This window comes from Delphinapterus leucas, chromosome 8 (genome assembly GCF_059928025.1).
Source record: "Delphinapterus leucas isolate spDelLeu-1000000601 "Yukka" chromosome 8, BTC_Dleu_Yukka2, whole genome shotgun sequence".
In the NCBI taxonomy this organism is placed as follows: domain Eukaryota; kingdom Metazoa; phylum Chordata; class Mammalia; order Artiodactyla; family Monodontidae; genus Delphinapterus; species Delphinapterus leucas.
This window is the reverse complement of record NC_143136.1, coordinates 15,478,660-15,494,026: the sequence shown is the minus strand read 5'-3', so window position 1 is coordinate 15,494,026 and position 15,367 is coordinate 15,478,660. Positions and strand designations below refer to the sequence as shown.

Below are 15,367 nucleotides of genomic sequence, written 5' to 3'. Positions count from 1 at the left end.
AGGTGGTAAACTCCTTGACAGGTCTTGGTGATAATTTTTTGAATCTGCCACCAAAAGCAAAAATAAACAGGTGGGACTACATTAAACTAAAAAACTTTTGCACAGCAAGGGAAACATCAACAAAAAAGGCAGCCTACTTAATGGGAGAAAATATTTGCAAATCATCTATCAGATAAGGGGCTAATATCCAGAATATATAAAGAACTGATACAACTGAACAGCAGAAACAAAACAAAACAAAAAACAACACAACCACAAAAACCGATTGAAAAATAGACTGAAGATCCAAGTAGATATTTTTCCAAAGACATACAGATGGCCAACAGATGAGTGAAAAAAATGCTCTACATCATCATTCATCAGGGAATTGCAAATCAAAACCACAATGAGAGATCTCCTCATACCTGCTAGAATGACAGTTATCAAATAGACAAGAAATAACAGTGTTGACAAGGATGTGGAGAAAAGGGAACCCTTGTGCACTATTGATGGGGATGTAAATCAGTGCATCCAGTATGGAAAACAGTATGGAAGTTCCTCAAAACATTGAGAATAGAACTAACACATAATTCAGCAGTTCCACTCCTGGATATTTATCTGAAGAAAATGAAAACACTAATTCAAAAAGATATGTGCATCCCCATGTTCACTGCAGCACTATTTATAATAGCCAAGATACGGAAACAACTTAAGGTGTCCATCAGTGGAGGAATGGATAAAGAAGACGTATATATACACAGTGGAATAGTAGGTATTAAAAAGAATGAAATCCTGCCATTTTTGACAAAATGGATGGACCTTGAGGGCATTATACCAAGTGAAATAACTCAGAGAAAGATAGACACCATGTGATTTCTCTTTTATGTGGAATCTTCAAACAAACAAAAGCTAAGGTCATAGATACAGAGAACAGATTGGTAGCTGGCCAGAGGTAGGGGTTGGGGGAGGGAGAAATTAGCTGTTTTGGCAAAAGTTAATAATATTTATTTTTCTTAAATACTTAAAAAAAACATATACTGACATGATTACACCTTTCTGTCCCACTTAAACTGTTAATATAAATAATGATAATAATAGAGTTCTGTAGTATAATACAAGAGGTATATAAGGTTTTTGTCCCCACTCTTGGCACAGAGCTCCTGAGACCCTTGGAATTTCCTGATTGTTAGGAGTACCTTTTATTCGTAAAAGCTCCTTTGGATCACACCCTAGTTTACGCTAATGAAGTGACTTAGGATGGAGTCCCTAGAGCATCTCAGGATGGAGCTGGTCGCCAGAAAGACCAAGTGATTAGAGGTTTGAACTTTCAGCCCTACTCACCGACCTCCTGCAAGGAGTGAGGGGGCTGGAGACTGAGCTTTATAAAAACTCTTGAACAAGGGGATATTCAGTAAGCTTCTGGGACGGTGAGCATTTCTGTCCAGGTGCTGGGGAGGCGGCACACCTGGAGAGGGTTTGGAAGCTCTGCTGCATACCTTCCTCCCCATCCCTTGCCCTGTGCATCTCTTCCGTTTGTCTGTTTCTGAGTTGTATGCTTTATAATGAACTGGAAAACATAAGTAAAGAGTGTTCCTGAGTTCTTTGAGCCATCCTAGTAAGTTATTGAACCTGAGGAGGGGTTTGTGGGAATCCCTATTTATAGCTGGCTGGAAACTTGTAACTACCAAGTGGGGAACAGTCTTGTGGGACTGACCCCTTACTTAAGCTGTGGGATATAGCTCTTATGAAGTAGATTACAAAACTTAGACCAATTCTGGCTTAAAAATTATCTCTAACTTTTATCAAAAGAGTGTACGCACACGGTGGAAGACTTTTTAAAGTAATTTCTTGGCAGAGTGTGTTTGTGGAATTAAATTTTCTGAGTCCGTGCGTGTCTGGAAATGTCTTTATTCTACCTGCAGTTGATCAGGAATGTAGACGGGAGTAGAGTTCTGGATTAAAATTTCCCTCAAAAGTCTGTAAGGCAGGGCTTCCCTGGTGGCGCAGTGGTTGAGAGTTCCCCTGCCGGGGACACGGGTTCGTGCCCCGGTCCGGGAGGATCCCACATGCCGCGGAGCGGCTGGGCCTGTGAGCCATGGCCGCTGAGCCTGTGCGTCCGGAGCCTGTGCTCCGCACCGGGAGAGGTCACAACAGTGAGAGGCCCGCGTACCGCAAAAAAAAAAGTCTGAAGGCATTGTTCATAGCCTTCTAGCGTCCAGTACTGTGGAGACATCTGCTGCCGGTATGGTTCTTATTCCTTTATAGGAAGGGTGGCTATACATCCTGGTTTGTCTGGAATACCTTCAAATTTATCTTACACTAGTACATGCTTTTATTCCCCAAAATATCCTTCTTTGTTGATTAATTATAGACCCACCTTATTTGTAAGTGACCTGGTTTTTGTTTTTTGGAAGCTTTTAGGGTATTCTTATACCTGGTGCTCTGAGAATTCACAAGGCTGTGTTGAGAGTTCAGTTAATTTTTTTCCCCCCATTCATCCGCTCAGTACTCAGCAGGCCCTTTCAATTTGAAGACTAGTGTTCATCAGCTCTGCGATATCTTATCGCAGAATACTTCAGTAATTTTTACCTCTTCATTTTTCTAAAACTCCTTTTAGTGGAACTTGGTCTTTGGGATTAATTTGACACCCAATTAGAAAAACAAAAACTTTTTAACCTCCTGTTCTCTACTTCATTGCTTTTGCTTTCCTTTCTGGGAAAATACTCCCAACCTCATTTTCTAATACATCTATTGACTTTTATTTTCAGGTGTTATTAACTTCCAAGAGCTTTTTCTTATTTTCAGTCCTTCTGTATACCATAATATTCTTGTTTCATCAACAAGATGGTCTCTTTTATCCCTTTGAGAATATTAATTACATACGCATATTTAAAGTGTTTCCTACATTGTCTATCTCCATTTCATACCACCCTCACACACACTTTTTGTTTTCATCTCTCACTGTGATTTTTTTCCCTCAAATATCTGGTGATCTAGAGCTTTATCTTCTGTCTGGATTTTTGGTTCTGATACATCTTCCTGTTTCTAGTTTTTTTCCATCAATACATTCTAAACATTGGCACTAGATTTAACAGTATGAAACAGATCTGATTATCCCATTCACTTGCATAAAAATCTGAATGGGTCTTCAGAGATCTGGATAATGTCTAAACCACTTAGCGTGGCACACAGGGCAGTGGCAGTGAGGTACAGTGTTTTCTAGAGCTGCTGTCATGCCACAAACTTGGTGGCTTAAAACAACAGGAATTTATTCTCATAGTTAACAGAAGCTAAAAGTTTGAATCAGCATTACTGGGCTGAAATCAAGGTGTTGCCAGGGCTGAGCTCCCTCCTTCTAGAGAAGAAGCTGTGCCCGCCTCTTCTAGCTCTTCTAGCCTCTTCAGCTTCTGGGACTGCTGCAGTCCGTTGCTCCACTCGAGGCTTCTAGGCCAGCGTCTTCAAATCTCTTTGCTTCATCTTCACTGTGTATGTCAAATCTAGTGCTTCTGTCTTACAGGGACACTTCTGATGGCATTTAGGGCCCACTGGGTAATCGACGATTGTCTCCCCATCTCAAAAGCCTTAATTTAATAACACCTGCAAAGACCCATTTTCCAAATAAGGTAACATTTACAGGTTCCAGGGATTAGGACCTGATACCTTTGAGGTCGTTAATCAGCCTACAACAAATACTTAGAGTTTTCTTAAATTGCCCTTTTCTTAAATACCTCTGCTTTTCCAAATACTATTACTGCCTGCAGTTTCTTCTCTTCTTGCCTCCTTGGCCAAAAATGAATGGATCATTAAATCTTTGTTGAAGAGATTCAACAGTTATTGAGGGTCAATTGAATACTAGGACTTGTCATATTAGAAAACAAAACAAGGTAAAGTAAGCATGCACCTGTGTCAAACCTTCTCCAGGGCAAATTACTCAGAAGGGATTCACTAAGTCATAGGAATTTACATTTTTAGCTTTTGCTGCCAAATTGCTCTCCAAAGCGGCTGCACTTCCCCTAATAATGCCAAGAGCAATCTTGTTTCCTATATCCTTGCCAATACTTGTGATTTTTTTTTTCATTAAAAGAAATCGGATAGGGGAAAATTATATTGTTTTAATTTGCATTTCCTGGATAACTAGTGATGTTGACCTGTTTTTTCAAAGTTAATAGGCGTTTGGATTTTTTCTCTGAATGTACATAGCCCATTTTTTCTATTGCGTTGCCTTCTATTTATAGAAATTCGACAAATATGGATATGTATTGTTCATATATGTTGTTGCTGTCTTCACTTACATAATGAGTAAACTGGCACAAGAAATAAGTAAATTGATAAGATGCCCCCCTCACTCCCCATGGACAGATGGATAGATGAATGAAGAAATGAATGAATGTGTCTAGAATCATAGCTATTAAAAAACAGAGCCGGGATTTTGGACCCACATATATCTGGTTTTAACGCCTGTCCCTTTTAAAGTACATCTGGCTGCCTTGTAGCGAATGAGGAAATTAATAGTGAGGCAGTGGTGTGCTGAATTTTGACTCAAAATACTTAACCATTACTTACTAGCTCTGTGAGTTTGGGCTGATGTTAATATATTTTTTTAAGTAACTGTAGTGATTCCTAACCTATCTGCTTTGAAAGTGATTGAGAAAATCATTGAGATGATATACAAAAGTATGGTATATACAGTGAAATACTATTATAAAACTTAACTAATTCTCCTTGACCATCGTAACAGTGAGTGAAAAAACTCAACATACTTTATAAAAGTTTTGGATCTACCTTTTTTAAAAAGGTAGACTTTATTTTTTGAGTAGTTTCAAGTTCACAACAAAATTGAGCAGAAGGTAGTGAGATTTCCCATGTATCCCCTGTTCTCCCATATGCACAGCCTCCCCCGGTTTCAGCGTCCTGCACCAGAATGGTACATTTATTACAATCGATGAACCTACATTGACGCATTGTTATCACGCACAGTCCTCAGTTTACATTAGAGGTCACTCTTGGTGTTGTACGTTCCATGGATTTTGACAAATATGTAATGTCGTATATCTACCATTATAGTATCGTACAGAGTAGTTCCACTGCTCTGAAAATCCTCTCTGCGCGTTCATCCCTTCTTTCTCCTTAACCCTAGGCAACATTTTGCTGTCTCAGTAGTCCCAATCCTGTCTCCGTAGCTTTGCCTTATCCAGAATGTCATATAGTTGGAATCATATAGTATGTAACCTTTCAGATTGACTTCTTTCACTTAGTAATCTCCATTTGAGTTTCCTCTATCTTTTCATGGCTTAATGGCTCATTTCTTTTTAGTGCTGAATAACATTCCATTGCCTCGATGTAGCAGTTACACATTCACTTGCTGAAGGACATCTTGGTTACTTCCAAATTTTGGCATTTACAAATAAAGCTGCTATAAACAGTTGTGTGCAGCTTTTTTGTCTAGACATACATTTTCAACTCATTTGAGTAAATACCAAGGAGATCAGTTGCCGGATCATACGGTAAGAGTATGTTTAGTTTTGTAAGAAACTGCTAAACTGTCACCCAAAGTGGCTGTACCATTCTGCATTCCCACCAGCAGTGAATGAGAGTTCCTGTTGCTCTGCATTCTTGTAGCATTTAGTGATGTTAGTATTTTGGATTTTGGTTATACTAATAGGTGTGTAGTGGTATATACAACATGATTTTTTGGTAAAAGTTTACACGATAAAATGTCATTTGCTAGTATAATAGATGATGTTTCCAGAAAAACTCAACAGAAATTTTCCCGTGAGGTTTGGAGATAGAGATATCTCCAGGAAAAGGTTGATATTTGGCTCTATGATTAACCAGATGAGGAGTAGTAATGCTTGCCTTCATGTGTTTGTTTTGACAGGTATTGAAACAAAAGCACATATTTGAAGGCACTAGTACCTCCTACCATTGTCAACTGGTAAAATGTTTAATTTTATTTAACTACAAAGTTTCTATTATTAGGTGTAAAATGTATTAAGTTAAAACCAAGTGTGGGTAAACTGTCAAAGAAAAAATTATTTTCTCTCCATTTTGTGATTGTAGAATTATGAAAGTTATGAGAAAGTAGCTTTTACACTAATTTTAATTCCATGTAAGCCCATTGGAACGTTGAGCCATGTTATTCAGCAATATTATTGATATTTAACCTTCCTTTCCTCAATTTGAATATCACTAAGCATCTCTGCAAAAGTTTGAACCTCAGTATCCTCTTTATTTGGCAAAGTTTAGCACTAATTAGACTGGTAGCACCATGTCAACACGTGATGGTCCTTTGAAATTTGTGTTTTATTTAAAATTTCAAACTGGACATTTTAACAGAAATTGTAGGTTGAAGGCCAGTAAAACAGTGGATTTTCTGTTGTTGTTTTTTGTTTGTTTTTTAACATCTTTATTGGAGTATAACTGCTTTACAATGGTGTGTTAGTTTCTGCTGTAGAACAAAGTGAATCAGCTGTACATAAACAATATCCCTATATCTTCTCCCTCTTGCATCTCCCTCCCATCCTCCCTATCCTACCCCTCTAGGTGGACACAAAGCATCTAGCTGATCTCCTTGTGCTATGTGGCTGCTTCGCACTAGCTATCTGTTTTACGTTTGGTAGTGTATATATGGCCATGCCACTCTAGTCTCTAGGTCCATCCACCTCACTACAGATAACTCAATTTCGTTTCTGTTCATGGCTGAGTAATATTCCATTGTATATATGTGCCGCATCTTCTTTATCCATTCATCTGTCTATGGACACTTAGGTTGCTTCCATGTCCTGGCTATTGTAAATAGAGCTGCAGTGAACATTGTGGTGCATGACTCTTTTTGAATTATGGTTTTCTCATGGTATATGCCCAGTAGTGGGATTGCTGGGTCATATGGTAGCTCTATTTTTAGTTTTTTAAGGAACTTCCATACTGTTCTCCATAGTGGCTGTATCAATTTACATTCCCAAAAACAGTGCAAGAGGGTTCCCTTTTCTCCACACCCTCTCCAGCATTTATTGTTTCTAGATTTTTTGATGATGGCCATTCTGACTGGTGTGAGATATCTCATTGTAGTTTTGATTTGCATTTCTCTAATGATTAATGAAGTTGAGCACTCTTTCATGTGTTTGTTGGCAATCTGTATATCTTCTTTGGAGAAATGTCTGTTTAGGTCTTCTGCCCATTTTTGGATTGGGTTGTTTGCTGTTTTGATATTGCGCTGCATGAGCTGCTTGTAAATATTGGAGATTAATCCTTTGTCAGCTGCTTCATTTGAAAATATTTTCTCCCATTCTGAGGGTTGTCTTTTGGTCTTGTTTATGGTTTCATTTGCTGTGCAAAAGCTTTTAAGTTTCATTAGGTCCCATTTGTTTATTTTTGTTTTTCTTTCCATTTCTCTAGGAGGTAGGTCAAAAAGGATCTTGCTCTGATTTATGTCATAGAATGTTCTGCCTATGTTTTCCTCTAAGACTTTTATAGTGTCTGGCATTACATTTAGGTCTTTAATCATTTTGAGTTTATTTTTGTGTATGGAGTTAGGGAGTGTTCTAATTTTATTCTTTTACATGTAGCTGTCCAGTTTTCCAAGCACTACTTATTGAAGAGGCTGTTTTTTCTCCACTGTGTATCCCTGCCTCCTTTATCAAAGATAAGGTAACCATATGTGCGTGGGTTTATTTCTGGGCTTTCTGTCCTGGTCCATTGATCAGTATTTCTGTTTTTGTGCCAGTACCATACTATCTTGATTACTGTAGCTTTGTAGTATAGTCTGAAGTCAGGGAGCCTGATTCTTCCAGCTCCGTTTTTCTTTCTCAAGATTGCTTTGGCTATTCGGGGTCTTTTGTGTTTCCATACAAATTGTGAAATTTTTTGTTCTAGTTCTGTGAAAAATGCCAGTGGTAGTTTGATAGGGATTGCATTGAATCTGTAGATTGCTTTGGGTAGTAGAGTCATTTTCACAATGTTGATTCTTCCAATCCAAGAACGTGGTATATCTCTCCACCTGTTTGTATCATCTTTAATTTCTTTTATCAGTGTCTTATAGTGTTCTGCATACAGGTCTTTTGTCTCCTTAGGTAGGCTTATTCTTCGGTATTTTATTCTTTTTGTTGCAGTGGTAAATGGGAGTGTTTCCTTAATTTCTGTTTCAGATTTTTCATCATTAGTGCATAGGAATGCAAGAGATTTCTGTGCATTAATTTTTTATGCTGCTACTTTACCAAATTCATTGATTAGCTCTAGTAGTTTTCTGGTAGCATCTTTGGGATTCTCTGTGTGTAGTATCATGTCATCTGCAAACAGTGACAGCTTTACTTCTTCTTTTCTGATTTGGATTCCTCTTATTTCTTTTTCTTCTTTGATTGCTGTGGCTAAAACTTCCAAAACTGTGTTGAATAAGAGTGGTGAGAGCGGGTAACCTTGTCCTGTTCTTGATCTTAGTGGAAATGGTGTCAGTTTTTCACCATTGAGAACAATGTTGGCTGTGGGTTTGTCATATATGGCCTTTATTATGTTGAGGTGAGTTCCCTCTTTGCCTACTTTCTGGAGAGTTTTTATCATAAATGGGTGTAGAATTTTGTTAAAAGCTTTTTCTGCATCTACTGAGATGATCGTATGGGTTTTCTCCTTCAATTTGTTAATATGGTTTATCACACTGATTGATTTGCGCATATTGAAGAATCCTTGCATTCCTGGGATAAACCCCTCTTGATCATGGTGTACGATCCTCTTAATGTGCTGTTGGATTCTGTGTGCTAGTATTTTGTTGAGGATTTTTGCATCTATGTTCATCAGTGATATTGGTCTGTAGTTTTCTTTTTTTGTGACATTTGTCTGGTTTGGGTATCAGGGTGATGGTGGCCTCGTAGAATGAGTTTGGGAGTGTTCCTCCCTCTGCTATATTTTGGAAGAGTTTGAGAAGGATAGATGTTAGCTCTTCTCTAAATGTTTGATTGAATTCGCCTATGAAGTCATCTGGTCCTGGGCTTTTGTTTGTTGGAAGATCTTTAATCACAGTGTCAGTTTCAGTGTTTGTGATTGGTCTTTTCATATTTTCTATTTCTTCCTGGTTCAGTCTGGGAAGGTTGTGCTTTTCTAAGAATTTGTCCATTTCTGCCAGGTTGTCCATTTTATTGGCATGTAGTTGCTTGTAGTAATCTCTCATGATCCTTTGTATTTCTGCAGTGTCAGTTGTTACTTCTCCTTTTTCATTTCTAATTCTATTGATTTGAGTCTTCTCCCTTTTTTCCTTGATGAGTCTGGCTAACGGTTTATCAATTTTGTTCATCTTCTCAAAAGAACCAGCTTTTAGTTGTATTGATCTTTGCTATCGTTATCTTTGTTTCTTTTTCATTTGTTTCTGATCTGATCTTTATGATTTCTTTCCTTGTGCTAACTTTGGGGTTTTTTTGTTCTTTCTCTAATTGCTTTAGCTGTAAGGTTAGGTTGTTTATTTGAGATGTTTCTTGTTTCTTGAGGTAGGATTGTATTGCTATAAATTTCCTTCTTAGAACTGCTTTTGCTGCGTCCCATAGGTTTTGGTTCGTCGTGTTTTCATTGTCATTTGTTGATAGGTATTTTTTGATTTTCTCTTTGATTTCTTCAGTGATCTCTTGGTTATTTAGTGTATTGTTTAGCCTTCATGTGTGTGTTTTTTTTTTTTAACAGATTTTTTTCCTGTAATTGTTGTCTAGTCTCATAGCGTTGTGGTTGGAAAAGATACTTGATAAGATTTCAGTTTTCTTAAATTTACCAGTGCTTGATTTGTGACCCAAGATATGATCTGTCCTGGAGAATGTTCCATGAGCACTTGAGAAGAAATTGTCTTCTGTTGTTTTTAGATGGAATGTCTTATAAATATCAATTAAGTCCATCGTGTTTAATGTATCATTTAAAGCTTGTGTTTCCTTATTTATTTTCATTTTGGATGATCTGTCCATTGGTGAAAGTGGGGTGTTAAAGTCCCCTACTGTGATTGTATTACTGTCGATTTCCCCTTTTATGGCTGTTAGCATTTGCCTTAAGTATTGAGGTCCTCCTGTTTGGGTGCATAAATATTTACAATTGTTATATCTTCTTCTTGGATTGATCCCTTGATCATTATGTAGTGTCCTTCTTTGTCTCTTATAATAGTCTTTATTTTAAAGTCTATTTTGTCTGATATGAGAATTGCTACTCCACCTTTCTTTTGATTTCCATTTGCATGGAATATCTTTTTCCATCCCCTCACTTTCAGTCTGTACGTGTCCCTAAGTCTGCTATGGGTCTCTTGTAGACAGCATATATATGGTCTTGTTTTTGTATCCATTTAGTCAGTCTATGTCTTTTGGTTGGAGCATTTAATCCATTTACATTTAAGGTAATTATTGATATGTATGTTCCTCTTACCATTTTCTTAATTGTTTGGGTTTGTTATTGTAGGTCTTTTCCTTCTCTTGTGTTTCCTGCCTAGAGAAGTTCCTTTAGCAGTTGTTGTAAAGCTGGTTTTGCGGTGCTGAATTCTCTTAGCTTTTGCTTGTCTGTAAAGGTTTTAATTTCTCTGTCGAATCTGAATGAGATTCTTGCGTGGTAGAGTGATCTTGGTTGTAGGTTTTTCTCTTTCATCAGTTTACATATGTCCTGCCATTCCCTTCTGGCTTACAGATTTTCTGCTGAAAAATCAGCTGTTAACCTTATGGGGATTCCCTTGTATGTTATTTTTGTTGCTTTTCTCTTGCTGCTTTTAATATTTTTTCTTGCTATTTAATTTTTGATAGTTTGATTTAATATGGTCTTGGCATGTTTCTCCTTGGATTTATCCTATATGGGACTCTCTGTGCTTCTTGGACTTGATTATTTCCCATATTAGGGAAGATTTCAACTGTAATCTCTTCATATATTTTCTCAGTCTCTTTTTTTATTTCTTCTTCTTCTGGGACTCTTGTAATTCGAATGTTGGTGCGTTTAATGTTGTCCCAGAGGTCTCTGAGACTGTCCTCAATTCTTTTCATTCTGTTTTCTTTATTCTGCTCTGCAGTAGTTATTTCCAGTATTTTATCTTCCAGGTCACTTACGCATTCTTCTGCCTTAGTTATTCTGCTGTTGATTCCTTCTAGAGAATTTTTAATTTCATTTATTGTGTTGTTCATCATTGTTTGTTTGCTCTTTAGTTCTTCTAGGTCCTTGTTAAATGTTTCTTATATTTTGTCCATTGTGTTTCCAAGATTTTGGATCATCGTTAGTCTCATTACTCTGAATTCTTTTTCAGGTAGACTGCCTATTTTCTCTTCATTTGTTTGGTCTGGTGCGTTTTTACCTTGCTCCTTCATCTGCTTTGTATTTCTCTGTTTCTCATTTTGCTTAACTTTCCTCGCTTGGGGTCTCCTTTTTGCAGGCTGCAAGTTGGTAGTTCCCGTTGTTTTTGGTGTCTGTCCCCAATGGGTAAGGTTGGTTCAGTGGGTTGTGTAGGCTTCCTGGTGGAGGAGACTGGTGCCTTTGTTCTGGTGGAGGAGACTGGATCTTGTCTTTCTGGTAGGCAGGACCATGTCCAGTGGTGTGTTTTGTGGTGTCTGTGAACTTATTACCATTTTAGGTAGCCTCTGTGCTAATGGATGGGGCTGTGTTCCTGTCTTGCTAGTTGTTTGGCATGGAGTGTCCAGCAGTGTGGCTTGCTGGTCATTGAGTGGAGCTGGGTCTTAGCATCGAGATGGAGATCTCTGGCAGAGCTTTCGCTATTTGATGTTATGTGGAGCTCGGAGGTCTCTGCTGGACCAGTGTCCTGAACTCGGCTCTCCCACCTCAGAGGCTCAGGCTTGGCACCCAGCTGGAGCACCAAGACTCTGTCAGCCACCCGGATGAACTGTGCCCTGAAGAGCAAGCATATCTTCTACCACCTGGTTATCAGGTTTAGAAAGTGAAATGAATACCATTGCATTGTAGGCGTTCAAAAACTCGCTTTCCGTGGATCCTCAAGTGCCGGAAGACCTGACTTCACATGGAGTATAGACGTCGTATGCCTGCGCCTGCGCCCGCGCCCACTGCATCCGCATGTGTCCAGCAGTGGAGTTTTTGTTAACCTGTAGCAAGATCTTCCTGTTAATTAGTTGTCATGGGGTAAAATATAGCATCGTTTTATTCTTTACTTACTGTGACTTCTGAAGTGAATTAGAGTTTGTGAAATTTTGGGGAAAGAATTTAAGGATCATGTGTCCAGGAAGTTTTTAGCATTCTGAGAAGTGAGGGTAAAGTTGGTTAGAACCGTTATAAGGAAGAGTCTGTGTTGTTTAAGTGCTTTGCAAATATAAGAGCAATAAGCGTTTTATCTCTTAGAATCATGATTGTTGACATTTATCTTCTATTTCAGAAGATCATTTCAGAATCTTTGCCCACAACTGTTTACTGATTTTACATTTTCTACTGATTTTAAGAAATTACATGAAGAATGTTTATTAGTAAAAACTGTAAACAGTATAAGAGTGTGTAAGTAAAAGGAATCTTCCCTGTCCCCAGTTTCTTTTGCTAGAGGTTACCCCTTACCAATTTGGAGTGTGTCCTTCTAGGCTTTTTACGTGCATATCCAAGGTTACCATCTTTTAATGAAGCAGGTATGATGGAGAAAGGCAAATACCTTGCCCATTGGTGTGCCTTTGTTTTACTTTAGACATTTCTTTGCCTGCATCTTCTTGAGCGATATACTTGGCTAAATGAAGAATGCTTTGAAGTGACTAAATATATTGGAACACTGTTATTTTCTCTACAGATTTATTTTAGCGAACATAAAAGGGAAATTCTTTGGAAACCCCAAACTTCAAATTTCTAGCTAAGAATAGATCAACATAATTTAGATTTACATTGGAATTAAAATCGCAAAGTTAATTTACTGTGTACTGAACAACAGTTATTAAAGAGTAAAGCGTTTATATAAATGACTGCAATTAGTGTTGCCTTTATTGAGGGTCAGCTAGATTGGGGTAGAGAAAGAAGTGGTTTTGGAAGTTTAGTCCATCTGTTTAGGGTGGGGGAGGGAAACAGTGCATGGAGAAAAAGGTGCTGTGGCAGAGTGACAAAGGTAACTTTGTCTCTCATAATTTTGCCTAGACTTGATCAGGTATCCAAAAAGAGGAAAAGAAATTCATCATTTTATGTAGGTTAACTGTATTATGAAGTAAATAGAATTTCATGGACTATTTGAGAAACCCAGTGTCTTGAATTATAAAACTTAGAACTCCACCTCTTCACATTTGGGAACTACTCATATTCAGAAGTTTTGTGACTTAAGATATGATGTAAAAATTGACCTGATTCACTTGTGTGCGTACCCTTTGTGTAGTTGTTAGATTGAAGCATTTAAAACTCCTTAAGACATTTGGAGAAGCAGATTTTGATTTGGGTTTTATTTTAATCCTACTTATTAGTAGTCCCCCAAAAAAATGACATGTAGAATTTAAAAGAGAATATTAACAAGTAGAATTGTATGTGAATAAATTTAGATTCATTGTCATTGCTATTCAGTAGTGTTTTAAATCTATGTTACAGATTCACAGCAAGTTGATTACTCTTTTTCTTGATGTTCAGTTATACTGATTAAAAAAAGGGAAGTTCTATCCATGATTCTAGTGATTCATACTTAAATATTTTATAGAGTAGACAAGTTTTGATGGCCTTCAGGATTTCATCACTTACTTGATCCAGTAGTCCACATTCAGCTGGTAGCAGAAAGTGTTACTTGTGCGTTTAGTCGTGCAGTAGAGAGAAATTATTCAGAGTATTTTCATTTGTATTTCAGTGAAAATGATGCAGATTATAAGTTTGCAAGGAGATGGGGACAGCAGCGGTTTTGCCACTCCCTTGGTGTAACACGAAAAGGTTTCTTAGAGTCAGGCCAAATACTGCTCATAGGTATTGAAGGTGGATTCCTTTCTTTAACACCTTCTGTTTTTAAAACACAGTCTAGTTTTTGAACATTGATGGAAAAACTGCAGAGGCCAGAAAACTGAGCACATCGGAGAGTGGTGGAGAGGAGTGGGAAGACAACGCTTTATCTTAGTAGCTTTGATTTTGAAACCTGTTTAGATAAAGCTTTATTAATGGTAAAATAATTGAGGATTTATGGAAAGAAGAAAATACTTTATGTAAATTAAACAAGGAAAAAATCATGCATAAAATACAAGTAAAAGACTATTGACTAAAGGAAGTAGTTGAATGTTTAAACCTTGTTCTTAGCTATCATTCAGATAGTATAAATAATGAAGTTGATGTAATGTTGTGATACAGGTCATTCATCCACAGTGTACTTATAATGTCTAATTATATATGTTATTTGCTTTTTCTTAAGTTTGATTTTAACTGATATGCCAAAATTTAGATAATAACGGCTTTTGGGGTAAGGAGGTGAAAAAGGAAATATCTAAAGAATCTTACTGAACAATTTATAAATCCTTGGAATTGAAAGAACAGGTATAGAGTCAGACTGGATAGTTTTCAGTAGAATTTAGATTGCAAAATTATTCTAGCATTTTATTATTTTTTTCTTTTTTACTAGAAGCATTTTAAAATTATCTTAGTTTAAATTATCCTGAAAATCTTAATTTAGACACTTGAATCTCTTCATATTCCTAAAGGCTAAACTTACCTGATGAAGCGCTTTCTTTTCTCAAACGTGCATACTTTGCTCATTATAAACACATTTAGTTTGCTGACATATTTCATATGTTTGGAACTATTAAGCCTTTGAATTTTCTTTAATTTTATTTTAAATTTTACTCTAGGGAAGAAAATAGGTAAGTTCAAAAGGGAAATTGTTAATACAGCTAAATCAACCTTCACTTAAAAATTAGGCCATCTGGGGAATTCCTTGGTGGTCCAGTGGTTAGGACTCTGTGCTTTCACTGCGGAGGGCCCAGGGTCGATCCCTGGTCGGGGAACTAAGATCCCACAAGCCGCACGTTGTGGGGCCCCCCCCAAAAAACATTAGGCCATCTGTTTACTATCCTAGGTATGGGTTCATGTAATACTATATATAGCACTTAGCTGGATTGAGTTGGAATTATAAAGACCCTCAAGTACCAACCAGCCAAGCTGATGTCGTTATATAATTTAATAGTTCATGTTCTCCTGAAATGTTTATATAGTTGGCCCTCATTAGCCATTTTGTGTGAGATCACTGGAATAAATAAGGAATAGTCCTAAAGGGGAAAATAGTCCTATTTAATATATGTTTTAATATAGTCAAGGAATTCAATTCTTGGCCGGTTAGTACTTACTGGTAAGTATTGTTAATAATGTCAAAACAACGCTAGTAAGTAGGTGTCCTAAGTTTGGTTTCTCTGCCCTACCGTTTGGGTAATGTAATAGTGACTAACATGCCATTCTCCCCATTCCCCTTCAATGAATCAACCTTGAACAAAATTCTCAATGA

The 15,367-nt window shown here is 37.3% G+C and overlaps 1 protein-coding gene across 4 annotated transcripts in view; it reads left to right on the top strand.

The window, feature by feature from the left end:
• The window catches only part of ACSL3 (acyl-CoA synthetase long chain family member 3), an 83,557-nt gene that overhangs the window by 15,500 nt on the left and 52,690 nt on the right, over positions 1-15,367 (top strand). The window contains exon 2 of one of the 4 annotated variants that reach the window (XM_022567800.3): positions 5,858-5,914. The exons of the other annotated variants lie outside the window; for them this stretch is intronic. The gene's annotated coding sequence lies outside the window, so the exon portion shown is untranslated. The remainder of the gene's footprint in view (positions 1-5,857; positions 5,915-15,367) is intronic. 4 annotated transcript variants of the gene reach the window in all.